Source organism: Pseudopipra pipra, chromosome 1 (genome assembly GCF_036250125.1).
Source record: "Pseudopipra pipra isolate bDixPip1 chromosome 1, bDixPip1.hap1, whole genome shotgun sequence".
NCBI lineage: Eukaryota > Metazoa > Chordata > Aves > Passeriformes > Pipridae > Pseudopipra > Pseudopipra pipra.
Window position 1 is genome coordinate 66,800,216 of NC_087549.1, and position 20,675 is coordinate 66,820,890.

The following is a 20,675-nucleotide window of genomic DNA, read 5'->3' on the forward strand; positions in this document are numbered from 1 at the left end:
CTTTGAAAACCCTATGCTTAAATTTTGAAGTAACAATATGATTTCTAAAAATTGTAATGCATGTTGTGTTCCTAATTAGCGACTGCAGGCAGTAGAATCACTGGGGGTATACTAGTAGGTAGAGAAGGTAAATTGCTATAAATTGAAAAAAATAATTGAAAGTTCTGAGTTGTGAATAAGAATTATTCTCTGTGGTATAATTTGGGTGGAGGGACAATCATGATTTATGCTAACAATAAAGAAAAGAAGTTATAATAATGCTTTATTAATGTAGTTATTAATTTATTCTTTATTATGCATATGAAGAGAGGTGGATGGTCTCATAAACATTCTTTCCTAAAGGCTATGCAGGAAACAAATGGTAAATGAGACCATTGTTGCAGCAGCAGGTAGGAATAGGAAAAATGTTGTTGTACAGAGCAAGATAATGATTGCCTTGGATTGAGAACCAGCATCAGAGACCTGCATTGCTGTTATGGCTTTCAAACTTTCTAATCAACTAAAGCTGCTTTCCTGTTTCTCCTTGTTTCTTGTTGACAGCATATTACAGGCAAGCTTTGCAAGTTCCTAAAGCCCAAGTGACAGCAGAACAAGACAGGTAAAAGAAAGCCTAACAACTACTACAACAGCTCCATGTGTTGATGCACGAGAAGCATTTGAGCTGCTGATTCAGCCCCTACGAAATCTCTCCAGAATATGGGCTTTGGCTGTCTTTTTTTCTTTTCTATTTTTTTTTTTTTTTTGTCAAGGAGGAAGTCAAAACACTGGTGGTGATGTTTTAAACACCCAATCTTTTCATAAGGAGAGGGCTAAATAGGTCATGTTCTGCTCAGGCCACTGAAATGTTCATGTGCCGCCACTGAAAAGTTCAAACCTAGTGCCAAGCTGATGGCTGAGGGCTTCAGTCATTGCTATGGGACTTCTGAAATTGCCCTGCACTGGCATTTATTCTGAACTGACAGAAAGGCTGTTCAGCTACTAAATTACCTTGCCCAGATATGGTCCAGATGAAGAGAAAGGTGCTGGAGGCAGTTCTCACAAGTCTGCTTGCACACATTAACTCGGTACCTTGTGAAGCAGTAGGTCACGGTTCCTGTGCTTGTTCTGAGCGAGCCTTTCCAAGAATTAAACTTCCTCCCACAAGTTCATTAACCAGGAGGTGTGGATGCTTGGCAGAGATGCAACACAAGGAAGTCAGAAAGCAGAGCACGGATAAAGCAGAAAGACATTGCTCTGGTCTGACATTGTGCAGTAGAAGGGAATTGAATGCTCTTCTGGATCAGCAGTCGGGAAGGAGACAGACTAATTTCTTTCAGATACAATAACTTAACATCACATTTCCTAAATGTAGCTTGGACTTTACCTGTTGTTCTTTCCCACACTGATAGTTTGAAAGGCAAAACCACACCAAGATGGTTGATTTTCAGTCATCAAGCTTAACCAGCTCTCATTTATTGAAAGTTGAGTTCACTGCTTACCTGCCGTTGTTGCACTTCTGTAGCTCTGCCAAGACAACTTCTGCCTTTCCTCTAGACAATGCAGAAGTGCTCACTACAGAAAGGAGATTTGTGCTGCTTCTGCAACGCATTCCCTACTTTGTGCTATTACCAGTTTGAAAGCTTTAGTTATGATTCTTCTCTGTGTATTTGACCAGACAGGAGAGGACTTCTGTCCTTCCAGGTTGTCCCCTCAGCAGGGGGACACCAGGGGCAGTCTGGCTACTGCTCTGCATCAAGCAAGACCCTGTCAGAAGAGATCTCTCCCACGACCTTGTGTTTCCCTGCCCTTCTGTTTGAGTCAGGCACAGGGACTTGAAACCGCAAGTCGGAAAAGGAAATAAGACATCATTTGCAGCAGCAATAGTCTTATATCAGCTTAAACTGACATAGAAATGGCACTCTCCACAGCAGTGCAAGGTTATGCACAGATATCTAGCAGAACTGGTCCATTGAGGTATGACCTTGTTTGCAGGGGAGGCCACATCCTAAGGACATGAAATTCAATTTTTATCTATCCATTACTGATAACAAGCTGGTTTATGACTATTTCACCAATTATCTTACATCAAGTATTTTCTGCTCATGCCTAACCAAAGTACCAGTATTTCATTGCCACCATGGTACTGCAGTCTCTGTTACTGTCAGGGGCTGCTGAGCATGTGGATATGAACACAGTTCATCACAATCCCATCTGAAATTCAGGAATTCCCATGCTCAGAGGGATTGCTAGGCCTGCCTCGAAAAGAGCTGACTATCCAAGACCACTTCTGGATCAAGATTACTCTATGCTGGAAGCCATCTCAGATGCTGACTGAAGATCATTTTGTGTTGCTTGCACAGAGGAAGGGGTTTTATAGGGAAGATGTATATTATGAGGTTTTGGACAGGGCAGAGAGGGAGATGGTAAAAGAGACATCATAATATCACATATTTATTAAGCAATTTAGGAGTAATTGATTACTTACAAGAAGAGCAATCTAACCATTTTAGAAACCTTTGTTTTCAATTCGCTTGTATCTGGCAGTCAAAAGGAATAATAGATATGTGGGGGGGGCATGATTGATAGACTGACTTGCATTACAACTTGCTGGAATAGCATAAATGCTTGATCTAGGCTTAATTTACTTATGTTAAAAACTGTAAAATACATGCTGATTTTGTGTTAACAGTGGTAAGAACTATATACTGGTTGGACACAAACTCTATATCTCAGAAGATGCACTGAGCCTGAAACCACAAACAGATACTTATTTGCCCTTGTGAAAAGGCAACAGCCTGCTTGAAATAGATCTGCTCAGGATCTCTCACAGTTTCTCAGAAATGCACTTATCTCCTCCCTGAAGTGTGTTTTAGGGAAATAAATTTACTTAAAATGTAAGCAAAGGATTTCCAAAATGCAGATAAATTATGAAACGCTCATTATCACAAACTGGGAGAGTGGTTGCAGTATCTTTTGTATATTTTCCAAGACATTTGGGATTCAAATACATACCTGGTGAGGTCTGCAGAGGTATCACAGTGAGATGAAACCCACAGAAATAAATTACAAGCCATTTAGGTACTTCAGAAAATCCTCCTAAATGCATAATCATTTTCTTTAGGAACCCAGCGCTTCCAGAAATATTGCCCACTTCTCATATCTGCAAATGCCTATACAATGCAGGAAACAGCTCCAAGGCAAAGGAAAGGAATTTACTGTAAACCAGTCCTTCTCAAAAGTGATTTGGATGAGCTGAGTGAGATTTAGTATTTGAGCATTGCTGTCAAATAGTTGAGCTCCAGCCTTCAGGATAATGAAATGTTTTTGAAATCTTCTAGCCTATCCCTGTTTACAAGAACATTTTTTTTTTACTCTCATATTTTAAAAAAAAATCAGTACATTTTTTCCTTTGCAAAAGGATCAATACTACAATAATTGCATAAATGCGACCTTGATGGTGAATGCAAATGCTTTTTGCTTCACTTGATTGTATTGCTTTGCTAGATTTATTATTGGTTTGCAATATTTTGGCTTCATTTCTCTCTCTTCAGCTACCGTGCCATCAAAAGGTTTTCCTCCCCTACCGTTACGTCATTAACGTTCTCCTAAAAACTCTAATGGACAAGCTCTACTCCAAAATTATTGTCTAGTGATAGATAATAGCAATGAGTAGTTAGTTAGTAATCCTTATAACTGTGGCTTGGAAAACAGACTGATGAGCTAAGCCATGTGGCCTGAAGCTATAGAGACACAGATTTCTCTGCCTCTAACAGCTGGTGAGCACTGAGCAAGACAACCACTGAAAAGATCATTTTTTTCTAAGAGCTTTCTTGCTTGTTATGTTGTGAGGTTATCAGAAAGATGTGCAAAATCATAGAATTATGGAACAGGTTGGAAGGACCTTGAAGATCTAGTTCTAACCCCCTACCATGGGCAAGGATGTCACCTACTATACCAGGTTGCTCAAAGCTCCATCCAGCCTGGCCCTGAACACTTCCAGGGATGGGACATCCACAGCTTCTCTGGGCAACCTGTTCCAGTATCACAAGTGTCAAAGGCTTTGCACAACTCAAGTAGATGTCATTTGATTTAGTAGCTTAACTAACTGTAACAGGGAATAAAGTCCTGGATTTCTGCTGATTTTGGTCTTTGGTGATGATATGTGATCCTGGACAGATCTGAGGTAGAAGGTGGCACTGGGCTGACTCTCTTAGTGAGTGTTAGATCTAGCAGGATCCTGCCTGGTGCTGCAGAGAGTAGTAGAAGTTCTGAGTTAATTCAGTGAGGCCCATTCTCCTTAGCCACCAGCCAAAGTAAAAAATCATAAAGGGAGACGAACAGCAGAGGCAGATGGTATTGCCTGAGTTATAGAGACAGCTTTAGCCACTGTGCCTCTAACACTGGGATTACATTGCTTCCAACCCAAACTATAAATTGCCCTAAGCACAACAGAAACTGCGAAAAAGTGGGGTCCAAGACACTTCTACATTGAATGTTCAACCTAGTTACAGGGGACACGAGTTAATAGACTATTCTTGATTGACTGACTTTTTACTTAGCATTTGTCATCAAAGCTCATCCTACCAGTTGTACGTAGATACCTCACTGCTGTTGATAAAAAAATTATTTTAGCCTTGTCTGATAGTATATCAGGATGAGATTTTTTTCATGCTGCAAGGATGCCTCAAACTAACTTGTTTGTATTTACTTGTTTGAAGAAAGGGATCCAATCTTAGCTGACACAGTTTAGCCACTTCCAAAAGCAAGACAGAAATTTTGGAAACCTTTCTCTAAAAAGCTCTGTCATGTTACTGCTTGTGGACCAGCTTAGTCCTGGTCAGTGTGTAGAAAAGGCTTTTTAGTGCCTAATCTGTATAGGACTAGAGAAGAATCACCTCTAATAGGATGCTGAGGTAGACAACTACACCACCCGGATGGGACATGCTATCAGTGGTGTCATATAAGGCTTTCAGTTTAAAGATGACATATAAGGCTTTCATTTTAAAGATGACCTTTTGCTGTTCAGTGTGACTTCACTTCTTGGCTAAATCTCCAGTTTTACTTTGCTCTTTGATTTATGCTAAGCTATAATGACTGGTGTCTGGCTTTTTCCTCTTACAGTCTTGCTCTAACTGACTAACTGTCCAGAAGAAAAGTTTCCTTCTTACCTCACATTATTGCATTACACTTAGCCAGGTGTCCTGGTTCCAACTAGGATAGAATTAATTTTCTTCCTAGTAGCTGGTACAGCACTGTGTTTTAGGTTTACTATTAGAATAATGTTGATAGCACACTGATATTTTGGTTGTGCTCAGCATTGCTTAACCCTAAATCAAGGACTTTCAGTGTCCCGTGTGCTGCCAGAGAAAAGGTGCACAAGAAGCCAGTAGGGAGCATAACTGGAACAGGTGACTTGAACTGTCCAAAGGGATATTCTATATCACAGAACATCAAGCCCAGTATGTAAACTGGGGGGAGTTGACTGGGAGGGGGCGATTGCTGCTCGGGGACAGGCTGAGCACTGGGCACAGGGTAGTGAGTGATTGTATTGTGCATCACTTGTCTTTCTTGTATTTTATTCCTCTTGGTTTTTATTACCTCCCTTTTCATTACATTTATTGTTATTATTGTTGTTGTTGTTATTTATTTATTAAATTTCATTTATTAAATTGTTCTTATCTAAACTCACAGGTTTTAGCTTTTTTTTCCCCTCTCTCTTCCCCATCCCACTGGGGGAAAGGTGAGGGTAGAGACTGAGCAAGAAACTGCATCATACTTAGCTGCCAGCTGGGGTTAAACCATGACAAAAGGTTACTTTTTAAAGTCTGGTGTCAGCTGAACACTCTTCCTAGAAACCACAGGAGTGCCACTGAAGAGTGAATTGGTGGATAAAGGTCTACTGATACCCCATGCAAAAGTGTTGTAGATAGAGCAACTCACAGTGAGATTCCTTTGTAGTCTTTGTGCAATGTGGGATAAGACATTACTCCTCTATCTCCCTAGGTGATGGCAGCTTTTAAGTAATACAGCACTCTTGTGGGAGGCAGAAGTTTGCTTCTCTTATTTTAGTATAAATTTCCAAGAAACGTATGTTTTGTTTACTGAAAAGTTCAACATCTTTTTTAAAAAGGAGATTGATACATCTTCATACCATCAAGGTTATATCTGAATTTTGTAGTGCTGAGACTTTGTGGCACTGAAGTGTATTATCTGATTGCTGAAGATTGCAACCAGATGGAAAAGCCACCCTGTAGTGTAGGAAGGACAAGGAAATGGACAGTAAGACTTGGAAAGTTACACAATGAAGGACTTTATTTCCAAAATCTCAGCTAACCCCATAGAGTGATAAAATACCATACTGCTTAAAAACAGAACCTGCACAGAACAGAGGAGGCAAATTTGATGCAAAATCCATTGTCAGTAAAGAGTTACCTTTAAAACTGTGTTTTAAACTTGATTTCTGAGATAATTGCAAAACTTAAGAGTGTCTATTTTTAATATAGTTCCTCCTACCACAGAAATCCCTCAAGAATGAGGTGTAGCACCTGTTTATAGGCAAAATTAGTGCTTACTGTAGTGATGTTACATGCCAGACTGCTACATAAAGCTTGCTCAAGTCTCACACAGCTATCTGCAGGTCAGTGGCCTCTGAAGGTCTCTAAAGTGATACACAGCATTATGGCAGGACTACCAAAGTGTCCTCAAATTTCTTGATATGAGAGAGAGAGAGAAAAAGAAATAAATTATTCTCCCCCATGTATGACTTATAACATAGCAGACAATTGTACATGATTTTTATTATGAAGTGGTGGCTGTGAGACAATCAAACTGTATTGTGCTGTACTGGACACAAGCATATATGAGAAAGCCCAAAAGATTCTGGATAAAGGAATTCAAACAGATATGCAAAAGCAAAAGAGGAAGAACAATGGAGCACATGGAAACAAGACAAAACATGTATAACAACAATTTCTAGGAATCTGCTGGTCTTCCAGACTTTGGAAGAGAGGACATCCTGTCACCTGTGTGGCCTGAGCCAGTGCGTGTTTGTGGGTCACATTGAAAATTTGAGGTCAAAAATCAGGCACTGGATACTTCTGTTCTTCCTATTACACATTACTTTGTCTATTTTTAACAACAACAACAAAAAAATCTTACCTGATTTCCATGTGCACCTGCTGCTTTCATGGCCAACAGCATCCTGGCCTGTAACAGAAGTAGTGTGGCCAATAGGACTAGGGAAGTAATTATTCCCCTGTACTCAGCACTGGTGATGCCACACCTCAAATCCTGTGTTCAGTTTTGGGGTCCTCACTACAAGAAGGACATTGAGGTGCTGGAGTATGTCCAGGGAAAGGCAACAAAGCTGGTGAAGGGTCTGGAGCACAAGTCTGATGAAGGGTGGCTAAGGAAGCTGTGGTTGTTTAGCCCGGAGGAGACTCAGGGGGGACCTTACTGCTCTCTACATCTATCTGAAAGGAGATTGTGGTCAAAATATGTAAACAAGCTGAAACCAGCAGTGGTTTAGGGTTTTGAACTGTTGAGCCTCTGGGAAAGCGGTACTGCCTCTGTCATAGGAGACAGTCTAGTGGAGATACCAGCATAGATGCCAATAAAGCATTAAATCACAGTGATCACAAGGCAGAATCCTAATTCTCATGTGTTATACAACACAGGCACTTATCTGAGACCCACAGAAATAACAACTCACTCCTAATGAGGAGTACCTGTTGTACCAAGTTGGGGGTCAAGGTATAAGAAGAACATCCCAAGCTATTGTAACTACATTGGAAACCAAAACCCCCAGGGCAGGGACACATGGACACACAGACATGTATGTTCTCCTAGCAGGCTGATTGGGTGTGCTGGCTTTGCCAGCGAACTCTAGACAGCAAGTCCATGCCCAGGGAAAACAAGCAGACATGGTACAGGTCATCTGGTCAAGTGACAAGTGCTATGTTGCTCATGAAAGCACCCTGTAGCCCTCCAGCAACTTATGTTCATTTTGCTCATTTATTCTATATTATGATATAAAAGTAGCACTGCTGTTCCTGACTAGCTGTGTATTACCATACAGATAACCTCTGACTGAAGCTGGCATAGCAACAGAGCAGTAGGCTCTGCTTACAGCTGCAACAGCTGCAACAGAGAGGGGAGGCAGAAGAGAGAGAATTGTGCTGAACTCTTGGTTTTTCACCATTAGGTGCTCTAGACAGTCACAGTCACAACACTCAGCAAATCTGGCTGTGCTACTTGCCCTGTATTTCTCCACATCTACAAGTTGATTTTAAGGCCACCATTTGGGAAAGAGCTTGTAGTCGTACGAGATTAAAAGAAACAGTAGGTCATGCATTCATGCACACCAGTGGCAGAGGAAAGGGTGCATGTACACCCTGAACTGACTGTTTCTTTTTCTTAACAGGCACAGTAACATGTATTAATGATTCCATACTTCATATGGAAAATAAAGAAAGGAGCAAGCTCTCCCAGATTGCAAAGCATGGCAGTTCTGTAAGGATACTGTCTTCATAGATGGTCCTTGAGCAAGTCCTGGAGACATGCTCCTGATGGAGGGAGTTCTTGCAGTATCCAAGGACAGGGTGGGCAATCTCACAAAGCATGCACTGTGCCCCCTTGACCCCCAGGACATTGCACTTCACTTCTCCAAAGCCAGCTTGTAGGGTGGTATTTGGATGACTGGGTCACCTTTGTGCATCACACCCTTGCTGATGCGCAAGGTCTTGTGGGGCTTTAGAGTCTTACACCAGTGGGGTGGTTACAAATGTTCTCAGTGTGACACTGCTCATCTGTGAAGCTAGTCTTTCTATCTCAGTCAGTAGCACTGAAATGCAGCTTCTGCATTCAGTTTCAAAGTTAGATTAGCAATCTGACATGTATGGTAGCAAGATGCTTTAGAACAAATCCCTCTTTTCTGTCTTCTAAGGAGGAGAGCTGAACAGAGTTAGTTTATGGCATGTTTTTCTGAGCCAAGGACTACCTTCAGCTTTGTCATTGTGACATCAAGTCCTTTTCTTGTATGAGACATTTGCCAGCAACAAACAGCCAAGTGCTCCCTATGTATGAAGCAGGAAGGACCATGTTCTTTCCAGCTACAAGCCCAAACGATGCTCATTTAATGATTCCAGGTAGATTTTAAAACACTGACAATATCTGAGGTAAAAATCAGGGTGCAGTCGGTATTGTGGAGACAGGTCAATCTGTATCTGAATTATTTTCTCCTCCACAGAACACATGAATTTCTTGCAGCACAATACCTCCATATGGGATGTGGACTGAGGGCAGCTCAGCTTAATCAGGCCGTCTTTGCCCTGTAAGCAACTGAATGGTGATAGTTCATCTCCAGCTGCTGTTCTAGAAACAAAGAATCCTTTCATAACCTGCAGAGCTTTTGCACATATGTCTTCTCCATGTGCCTGACTCGCCTTTAGAGTCAGGATTCTTTATGTCACCTACAGAGAACTTAAATTTCACTTGCTACTAATTTTAAGGTAGTATTCTGCTGCCAGAGAGGCTCCAGAGGTTAGTAGCAACAGGACAAAAGCTAAATGTGACCTTTGCAGCACCTAACTTACAAGAACCTCTCTGCCTTGGAGGAGAGACTTGCATGCCTATCCCTCCTATACTGTTGAGATACTAGCATCTATACTAGCCAGACTGGGGAGCAGCAAGTTACCAACAATCAGCCAAATTTACATCCTGCTGCATCAGTCAGCTGATGCCTTAGGCACTTACCCAGGGCTACAGGGCAGAAGCTCCATCTGCCATCTAGAACATTATAATGAGGAAAGAAGGCACCTTATATCCACATCCTGTTAAAGAAAAACCAAGAGCAGAGCAGGAGTTTTTCACAGGGTTTTGTTTGGTTAGGCATGTTTGTTTCTGCAGCTACTGCAAAAAATCCAGTAGCAATCCTGAGCGTCCTCAAGAATCAAAGGCACCTTCTCAGCTGAATGCCCCATTGACACTACAGATATTTAAATCCTCCCTGTTCTGATTAAACTCTTTTTCAGCAAGGTGGCACAGCTTCCACAGGGAGATGCAACTGCTGATTAAGATGCTCTTGCTGGAAACTGAATCTCTGAGAGCAGTTGTCCCACTCCTAAGCAAACCACACTTCGGATGGCTCTAGGAGCATGGAAAGGGACAGTGCAAGAGCTGCCACCACTGCTCCCAATATCAGCTGCTGGGTTTGTGCTGTGCCCTGTCCCTTCAGTCCAGCAGGCTCAGGCAATGTTTACTGGGGCAGCTCAACCTTTCCCATGGGCAAAAGCATCCTCAGCTCCTTGATTTCACTAAGTTTCAGCAGAGAAAAAGTGCATAGTCTGGCCGAGAGAGGAGCACCTTGTGGTATGGGGCAATGCCCAGTGCATGTGCAGCTTTTCATGTCAGACAGAGTGGACTCAGGCACCTTCAAGGCACTGAAAGTCAGGCTGTGAGAGATACTGCTGTACCTGTAGCTGGAATTTAAGTGCTGAAGCCTATGTCCATTTTCATTTGTTGGATAAACTGCAAACCCAATCCCTGTTCCCTTTTGGATAAGCATGCATCAAAGCATTATCTTGCAAGTAGTCAGAATTTTGTGTGAAATATCTCCACGAAGTATGAGTGAGTGGCAAACTGTGTCCCTGGGAACCAAAGTGGTGGAAGTGCCCTATAGGCATAGTTTAAAAAGAGCTACCCTCCTTCAGTATTTGCTGAATGCACATAATCAGGTATTCTTCATTTTCTGTTACAAGATTTCCAGGGTTTAATTTTCTCTTTGCTGTTGAAACCTATTAAAAGAAAATGATGGAGCAAGCAACTAGAACTTATAGGTGTAATGTTCAGTTCTTTCTATAATCACAAGAAAAAGTCTGATGGATCATGTAATAGAAAAAGGAAGAAAATCTGAGCACCGCCTCAAGCATTGTTTGCTTAATGAATATAAGACAGTGTTGATGACAATATTTCTTGTTTCTGGTACTTTTTAATGTGACAGCGACTGCATTATGCACAGTATAATTCTGGTGTGGTTTTCTTAATACACTTTTAATGAAGAAATGTGGATCTCAAGGCTCTTAATGAGTGCACTTTTCACTGGTAGATAGAAAAAGGAGGAGGAAATAACTTTGGGGGGGGGGGAGAAAAAAGAGAATCTTTACTCAGAAAAGGAAGAGGATAAAAGGGACCTTTTAAGGAATGGGACATTAGGAGTTTCCATGTCCTTTTCCACCAGCCACACAGATCTCTGTGTAACCAATAGAGTTTCACAAAAAAAACCCTTCCAGCCCTGAAATCTAGTTTCAAATACTTATTAGTGAGAACCCATTCAGGGGCTGTTGCTTTTCAAAAGGCAGTCTTACAGATCTTTTCAACTTTATTGTCCATTGGTAATATTCCTGAAGACCTAGGCCTTTTGTGTGAATGCATATACCTGTGGACATTTACATGCATAAGGTTGTTCCTAATTTCTTCCTTTGCGCTGATATAAGTGAGAAACTGAAACAAAAATGTTTGCTGGAATTTCTTAATAAGGTTCAAAGGGATTTTAGTTATAAATGGTATTTTGAATGTAAAACAGAAAACCAAAAGTTGCTCTTTTTGAGTAGGTTCTTTATCATTGCTATGAACTTTACCACAGGGGGTAGATACGCAGAAGTGAAAAATTCATAGTACATTGCCCTCTCTGTTGGAATTATTGTCTTTCATTATATAAATAACTGAAATGAACTGTTGAAATCGATCGGGTGGGTAGAGAAGGATATCTCGTTCTTTTAATGTAATGCTTTTTCCTTTAGTTCCTGTTACACATGAAAACTATGTAGGTTAAAATCCTTTCCGAATCTTTTCCCAGAAACATCAATGAGAAGTTGCTTTTCAGTGTCTTGGTCACTCCAGCTCTGGAATAAAGCAGAAGTTTGCTGCTATTGGTACTCTGTAACATCTTATGCTAATTAATCCCAACCTCAAACAAAGCTAAAGGAAGAGAGAGAGAGAAGCAATGTATTAAAATAATAAAATGAATATTTATGCAAATAGAAAAGAGTATTCCTCAGTGGCTATCAGGGTTAGCGTACAGCTCATTTTTTCTTCTCCGTGTGTCCCTTTTTGCTTCCCTATTTTATCCATCTTCTCATTTCTTCCAGAAATTCTGGGCTGAAGAGGAAAGCACTAACACAACTGTTCTAGCATATTGACTGTGTACATGAGGTAAACCTCATGTTCCTATGGGGATGCTTCCCTATACCTGATGATGCATGCCTGTCTCAGTCAGGAAACTTCTAGTCAGAAGGATGTTTTGATACAAATAAATGTGTGTTATGATCAACTCCAACCACATCTGTGAGTCTTCTCTGGGAAGTAAAAATGAAATGTCTGTATTTACTGCTTTTTCTCTTTTACAGACCCAAGTGACTCTGCAGGTGAAATCACAAAATTTCACACTTGAGTGGACAGCACAAGCCTAGGAAATCAAGCTAGTGTTCCCAGACCTCAGGGGGAATCCTCAACACTCTGTCTTCAGGATAATTCATTCTGTTCTTCTTTCCTCCACCCATGCAGGGATTTAAGAGTGTTTAGGTAGCTTACAAACACTCACGCAATAAAATATAATTATAAAAGCTTTCTACATTGAGACTGTTATGAGTTTTTCTTATTGCAAACCTATTCAAGGCACTGTATCTGCAACCTTGTGCAGTATATCTCTTCTGGACAAAAAAAGTGGTGACACCCTCTGTGCATGAAAGGCCACCTGTTTTAAAGATGGAGGAAGCTTAGATACCAGAATTTTAAATAATTCATAGCAGAAGTATCTAACAAATTGAATTCTGAGTACTTCCTTTTGAATAAGACAATCCAACAAAAAAATCTAGTCATTCTTGATATTGTGTAGCAAGGATACACTCCAACAAGAACACTCCTACCCTAAAAAACTGAATGCAGAAACAATGTCCTTGGCCTGTGCGCATGTGGCACATAGAGCATGGGGGCTCATTGCAGTTGCTGACACGGCAGCATAGCACTTAAAAACTAATTGGAGCAGTTCTCTTCTGCATAGCCCTTCTCAGTCCTGAAGTGCTACCCCCATTATAATGGATGGAAATGCAAACTAATGCTGAATTCTGTGGACAGAAGAGATTTTTGCATTGCAATTTTTGGGAACACAGCACACCCTGCTTCTCCTATCTTGCAAATGACAGACAAGACATTTTCAAACATAATGGACTTAAAATGTCAGGTGTAATCAAGGGTGAGACTGTGAATGTAAATGAACTGTTTTGATAAGTGCAATCTAAATACTGAAACCAAACCACAGCTTCCTTGCCATTGCAGTTCTGCCATGTGAGGTGAAAGCAGCACAAAATCCTGGGATGTGAGCAGAGGATGTGCACCTTTTCCCTGCAACTGGGGCACAGGAATCCCTTGAAACCTGGGAGGACAAAGTATGGTTAACCATTAAGTATGGTTAACCAAGAAACACGGGAAAGTTGGGATAAAAGTGCAGGGCAGTCGAAAAGAAAAGGAAAGAAAGGAAGAAAGAAAGAAAGAAAGTGTGCTGGTTTAAAGGTAAACCAGCAGGGGAAATGAACCCAACTCAAAAGAGAGATTATAAGTCAGAATAACAATTTAATAAAATAATACAATAAATACAATTATGCAGACAAACAATTGGTTTTAATCCACAAAACCCAAATGTATAACCCAGCACCCTGGGGCATGTGAGAAAATTCTCTTTTATCAATTTATAGAAACGGCAAGAAAAACTTTCGCAGGACAAGGAAACTTACAGAAAAGAATCCTTTATTTGCAACGCTGGGTGCAGTCCCAAGCCACCCGCCTGGAAAAGCACGCCCCTCCAAGAGCCCGTGTCTTTTTTATACTCTTCAGTTACCCAATATCTTGAATATTCAGCAGGTAACAAGTATTTTACCTTAAAAGGGTACTTTTCAAACCGGCGGGTGGGTGTCACCCTCCCACCTGATTGGTTCCTCACTTGATTGGTCCCACCTGATTGGATCAGGGCATACCCCCTGTACAGCTTGATTGATTGGTGACGTACCCCTCTGTACATGTACAGGGGGACCCCCCTGTACACAAAGACACGTGGCCGATGTAAATTTTCCATCTATATATTGTATCCTACCTCGGCCGCAATATTCCCTTGGTGTACAGCCCTGACGGGGCCTTTCACCTTACAATCTTCGCGAGACGCCTGAAATAAAATTAAACGGGAGGTAAGAAGGAAGTCCCAACACCCCGTTTCCCACTTACATAACTTTACTTATAATAAAACCAGATTATTTTATTTCTCATAGGCATGAACAGAGTGGTGTTCGTTGGGCCCCCTGAGTCCAAAGTAAAAGGAGAGGAGAAAACCTGTTGGTGAGAGTGCTGTTGCAGTCTGGTCAAGAGAGGTGATTGCAGTCCGGTTAAGAGTGATGGTTGCAGTCTGGTTGAAAAGTGGTAGTTGCAGTCCGGTCAAGAGTGGTGGTCTACAGTCTTCCTCTGCATCCCACAAGTGGTTAAAAAAGTTCCAAGACTCCAAGATTATATATTCTCCAGTTCAGGCAGGAATGCCCAGTACTCCCCTCAGGGCGGGGAGTTCCACAATGGGTATGAGGACAGGAGCATCCTCCTATCTTGCAGGCCTCTTAACACCTAGTTTATAGCCTGAGGAGTCAGGCTGCTCTGGGCAGATGGTGTAAATGGTTCATTGATAACAGTTTCTGGGAAATGGCATAGAAGGCTATAGAATACACAGTTTTGGGTTACACCCATACGGTGATGAACTAGTCCCAGCTGTTCTAACTAGGACAGAAATAGAGAAATAGAGAAATAGAGAAAGAAAGACAGAAAGAAAGACAGAAAGACAGAAAGAAAGAAAGAAAGAAAGAAGAAAGAAAGAAAGAAAGAAAGAAAGAAAGAAAGAAAGAAAGAAAAGAAAGAAAGAAAGAAAGAAAGAAAGAAAGAAAGAAAGAAGGAAAAAGAAAGAAAGAAAGAAAGAAGGAAAAAGAAAGAAAGAAAGAAAGAAAGAAAGAAAGAAAGAAAGAAAGAAAGAAAGAAAGAAAGAAAGAAAGAAAGAAAGAAAGAAAGAAAGAAAGAAAGAAAGAAAGAAAGAAAGAAAGAAAGAAAGAAAGAAAGAAAGAAAGAAAGAAAGAAAGAAAGAAAGAAAGAAAGAAAGAAAGAAAGAAAGAAAGAAAGAAAGAAAGAAAGAAAGAAAGAAAGAAAGAAAGAAAGAAAGAAAGAAAGAAAGAAAGAAAGAAAGAAAGAAAGAAAGAAAGAAAGAAAGAAAGAAAGAAAGAAAGAAAGAAAGAAAGAAAGAAAGAAAGAAAGAAAGAAAGAAAGAAAGAAAGAAAGAAAGAAAGAAAGAAAGAAAGAAAGAAAGAAAGAGAGAAAGAGAGAAAGAGAGAAAACGTCCTGAGGTTTACTTTAATTACTGCTTCTGTCTTCTATCTGAAGGACAAATAGCTGGTCCCAAATCCTGCAAGAGGAAGCCTGCTATAGAAGCAAGCTCTCTGGTCCTTCTGTATGATATGTCCCAGCTATTCCTTAACACCTGCATGTTTCTTTTGGGCGTCACTGAATTACTCAAGCTGTGATTTGGAGAATGGCCTTCTCCTCTACTACCAATTTCAAATTACTAATACTCTATTTCACTTTAGAAAGACAATCTTTCACAAAAGCAGAGATGAAGACTTTTAAATTATTCAACCACTTTATGCAAATAATAACTAATCTTTGCAATGCCCTGGTGAGGTAGGTATTTATATGGTTTCCTTTCTGATAGGCAGAGGCATTCAGTTTAAATCATTGGCTGCAGACCGGAGCAGATCTTTGAACTGAATTTTCCTGGGCTGAGGTGAAATTTTGAAAAAAGCTCTAGTTTGATCAGAATGTGGGCTTTCATTTTCCATTTTTGTCTCATCAAGAAACCAGGCTTGGAAGAATATCCCCTGGCTGAGTTGCCAGAATATGTTCATAAATGATTCACTTGAACCTTTCACAGTCAAAAATGACACTGAGACTACCATGGAAATAAATTTTTGAGGGTAGATGAGTCACCTGGGCTTCATTGCAAGTAATGACAAAAGCTGATTCTGTTACTCACACAAGTTTAATCCTCACTGCTTTAAATACTTTTGCTATGTAGTGATCTGACTGGATTGCTACAGCTACCTTTCCAGTTTAGGGTCTTGTCATAGATGAGGGCGTGTGGTTTTGGTGAGTTAGAACTGTATATACCTGAAGCACACAGTAACCATGTTAGGTGCAGGCCCTCAGTAATCCAAAATTGGCTTGTGGTCTGAAACAGGTTTTGTATCGTTTCCAAAATCTGCCACCTACAACAGCTCAATTATCTTGCAAATGACTCACTGAGTTCTTGTGGCAGAGAGCTCCTGTCCTAATTAAGGGAACAACAACCTGAGCTCTTTCCTTGCATAGCTTTCCTGTTCTCCTTTTACCTTCTCTCTACCATTCTTTAACTTATTTCCCTTTGACCTGCCCCCAGCTGTTTGTGCCCATGCATACCTTCCCCAGTCATCACGTTTGCATGCTCACCATCACTCTGAACACCTTCTGCATGATTTTAGGTGACCAGAAGGGTGCACAGAGCCCCAGGGACAGCAACATGGGGGTTACACAGCAGAAGTGCTATGAAAAAAAACATCATTTCTTCTCCATCATGACAACTTGCTAAACTGCTGATCTTTAGGCCATAGGTGGGCTCTCACATGGTGGAGATGTCAACTTGTACTCATTGATAAAAGGCCATCAGCCATGTTATTTGATCTCTGAGTGCTCTGGGATAGCCACCTTCATCCCTGTGCACATCTTACTCTGACACTTAATTTCCACTACCGGCATCCTCTTTAGTTTCAAAACAAAATAATAGTCACGAAGAAATGTGGGAACTTCCGTAACTTGTCCTTCACTGAACAAAATTTGGGTGCTGAAAAGTACTCCTAACCCCATCCTCACAAGAACTCCAGTACTATAGAAGTCTTGAATATTTCTGAAACAACTTTTTATGTTTCTTGACAGAAATTACAGGTTTTACATGTTTTGAATGCTCATTTTTGAAAAAAGTATTTTCTAATGAAGCAATGTGCAGACTGACAGTAAATCTTTGTCTCAAATATCCTATAAAAGATCTATTTATCCTGATTTTTTAGGGATGGAGAATATGAGGCACAGCCGGATGAAGCTATTTGATGAAAGTCACTCGAAATCTGCTATGACAAATGAGAACTTAAATGTGAACCGTGATATCCTTCTGTTATTCTGATATGCTGTTCTTTAAGTCACTCAGTAGTTAGGCTATTAGGCTAACAGAACAGTTAGTTCTGTTTGCTTATTTTAAATACTGTGTTTATAAAGCAGAAATTAGCTTTTCTAGTAATGCATGCATGCATGTACCAGCAGGCATGACATACATCTCCTTAGACTTTACTTCCATGTTAATACACATAGAAAACTGCCATCTGCTATCAGGCATGAAACTGTGATTTTTGCTACAATGGGAGTAGGGGGTTATGTTCACTATGGGGTACAGTGAGATGTTCTCTTGCTTTAGCATCCTTCATCCTAGATCTCTAAAATGGAGGATGGAGATTTCCATTCCTGTATAGCAAGGCTTTTCCCCCTATTCTAAAAATACAAACATAAATACCGTTTCAGGTGACAGTCTTATAAAACACATCCAAGCCTTCCATTTCTACTTTTTTTTTCTAATTTCCCATTGTTAAAATGGGATTAAAGATCTACCTGTGATGTAAGGACCAACAAGTCAATACAGTTAAATATTAATTTTCAAATTCAACAGGTCATGTGCATCATTATAATCATTCAGGGCTTTAGAAGCATATTGAAGAAAGGATCTTGAGAGAGGCACCACATAGGACAAATGAACTCATTTATCTGGTTTTGCTGCAACCACCTCAACATATTTGCTGATTTAATAAACATTCTTTGCTCCTGCTGGCTGGATTCAGTGCTTGCCACAGGTGCTATTTACCTCTGAAATGCGTGATGATTATCAATCAGACTCAAGGAGAAGCACATTTTTCAGTAATAGATCAGTGCCTGAACATGTCAGCAACTCATTCCATACTTAAGTCTGGTAATGCTAACCCTGAAAACAAAGGTTCAGGTCATAGGTTCAGAGGACTTTGTTTAGATATCGACATATGCATCACTACCACTTTAGACAAGGGCTCATTAGCTCTTGGAAGGTGTTTGTCCCCACTACTGCAGGTTCTTTCCAATAATGTGTTTACCCATCTTGTTTTAAATGCATTTTTTCCCATGTGCTGCCAACACCTGGGCATCCCTCTTAGTGTGCATTTTCTACAAGAACTCTCTCTGGACATATGTCCCAGGGCCACATGTGGCACTGGGAACATCAGGTGTGAGAAAGGATTACAGAGTCCTGATTCTCATTGTCAGCAGCTTTCATCCTGGCCAGAGGATAAATGGAAAGCAGTACCCAAAATTGCTGTAAGTAATGAGGAGCAGCAAAAAGTAAGATATCTGAAGTATTATGAAAGAGATAGAAATCCCATTTCAAGCACATTTATAAAAGATAGTTATGCTAATCAGTTTTGATAGGTCCAGCCTTGTGCAAGAGTGTACCAGCAGAATGTAATGTTCTTATGGCTTTAGCCATTTACACAGATTTAACTTGGCTCAGGTCAGAAAACTGGGGAGCTTTGCTTTGTTTAAAAAGTTGGGAGTCTGAAACTTTCCATTTTGAACAGAGAGAAAAGAAAAACACTTTGGTCAGAAAAGAGAACACAGAAAACAGAGTACAAGCATCTGCACCTGAGTACAAGCAATAACCTGCAAATTACTCTGTGGATAGAAATCAGCTGAATGTGATTGTCGAAGGAATAAGTCTTCCTGTGCTTATCATGACTAAAGCAGCTTCTTGGACAAACAGATTTATGAAGAAATATCTTTCTCTCCCCAAAGAAACTACCATATTTTATATACCTAGCCAAAAAATTACCAGGCTAAAAGGAGATGTAAGAATTTCAGTTTGTGTCTCATGCATCTCAGGAGAATGCTTTAATCATCAAGTACCGGTTGGTACGAATCTCAGTCTCTTTCACCTCCTGGAATCAGTTCTGGGCTTAGTAAGTTTTCTGGATCAATATACCAAGTTCATTGAACCTTTCCATGGAAAAGTTCTGTTTCACCTAACCAACTTTTTCTCTTGGGAAAGAGAAAATAACTCCATATCAGTGTTACTTCACATATTCTATATGAAAATGCCATCTATTTTAGCAGCTTATTTTGGGAGAGATATTTGAGTAGGCCACAGTATTTTTTTCCAATTGCTTTTTCTGATTCTGCTTAGATGCCATACACAAGGGGTGGCTGAGAAATTCCTTTTGCAATGTTTCTTCTCTGGAGAGATTTGTTTTTCCCCGCTCTCAACTGCTGCTGAATGGACATGAGAATCAAAGTCTAGAAAAAACTGAATTTGTGTCCCTAAAACAGAAAGCTCATCTATGAAAAGAACCAAGCCCAAAACATCAGGAAATCTCTCAAAATAAGTGTATGGTGTCATGATGAGTGCACCTGACTTAGCATGGAACTGGAAAACAACAAGCAGGAACAGATAGTGTCATCACTGTCGTGAGGGACCCTACTATATTTTGAGCTCTGATTTGGAGTGGTTTTGTAGTATCTACCAAACACTACACAGGATGCTTTCTAACATGCAAACAAAAGTTATACCTACATAAATGTGATAGTGGTCTTGAGGTGGCATTGATCAGTAAGATGTAGGATGTCCAAAAACATTATTTCCACATACCACTACGAATACAAAGTTTTCTCCCCATTTATATTCCTAATTGTTGTGCCCAGAAGAACACTCCAAGATCTTACAGAAGAGATTAATGGGGGTAATAGCTGGTGGGAACAGGTTATAAGAAATGTGAGAAAGAAGAGAGGAAAATAACTGTGAAAAATAGTAGAACTGTTTGAGCAATAAAAGTGCAAGTAGCCCAGGAAGAAAAGTAGAAATAATAAAGAACTGAAGAAATACAGAGATGTAGGCTTTGGAGTAAGCTCTAAAACTCTCTTTGTCTAAAGCAGATAGACTACTCGAAGAGAGTACTTCAAAATATCTCTGCAAGCTCTTGGTCTCAAATCTCAGGAGCAGAGAGAAGGCATTTATTCACATATAAAATGGATGCATGTGTAGTGAATGAAATGAATAAGAAAGAGCCACTTGGCCGTGCCATGTGGAGGGACTGCTGCACAAAAATAAATTAATATAGACTGTTCACCACCTATGCAAAAATAGCAGGTAGGACTGCTTTTCACATAGAAGTCAAGGCTCAGATGCTACAATTCCGCAGCTGTGGCCAATGATGTAGAATTAGAATGTGCTTGTAGAGAAACTACTAACAATTGCCAACTGTTTCAAAGTTTTCTTTCTTCTCTTTTTCATGAATGTTTCTTAATTAGACTGCATTTCATATGTGGTTGCTATTTAACAAGAACCTTCAAAAGAAAACAGGGCTAAAATGAAAAAGATTGTAAAAAAATACCCAATTTCTTTGGTTTTAATCCTTTATGCCAAACAAACTGATGTTTTCCCAATTTTCATAACTTATTTCAGGAAAGTTAGTTGTCTTAGAATGAGTATCTGCAGACAAACAAAAAGACAGAGTTAGGTATTT

The 20,675-nt window shown here is 40.2% G+C and overlaps 1 long non-coding RNA gene across 1 annotated transcript; it reads left to right on the forward strand.

Moving 5' to 3' along the window:
- The first annotated feature begins 9,009 nt into the window (after positions 1-9,009).
- Positions 9,010-12,613, forward strand: LOC135418164 (uncharacterized). Its single transcript, XR_010432332.1, has 2 exons — positions 9,010-9,125; positions 12,384-12,613. It is a non-coding gene; the product is annotated as an uncharacterized LOC135418164 (long non-coding RNA).
- The last annotated feature ends 8,062 nt before the right edge of the window (positions 12,614-20,675 follow it).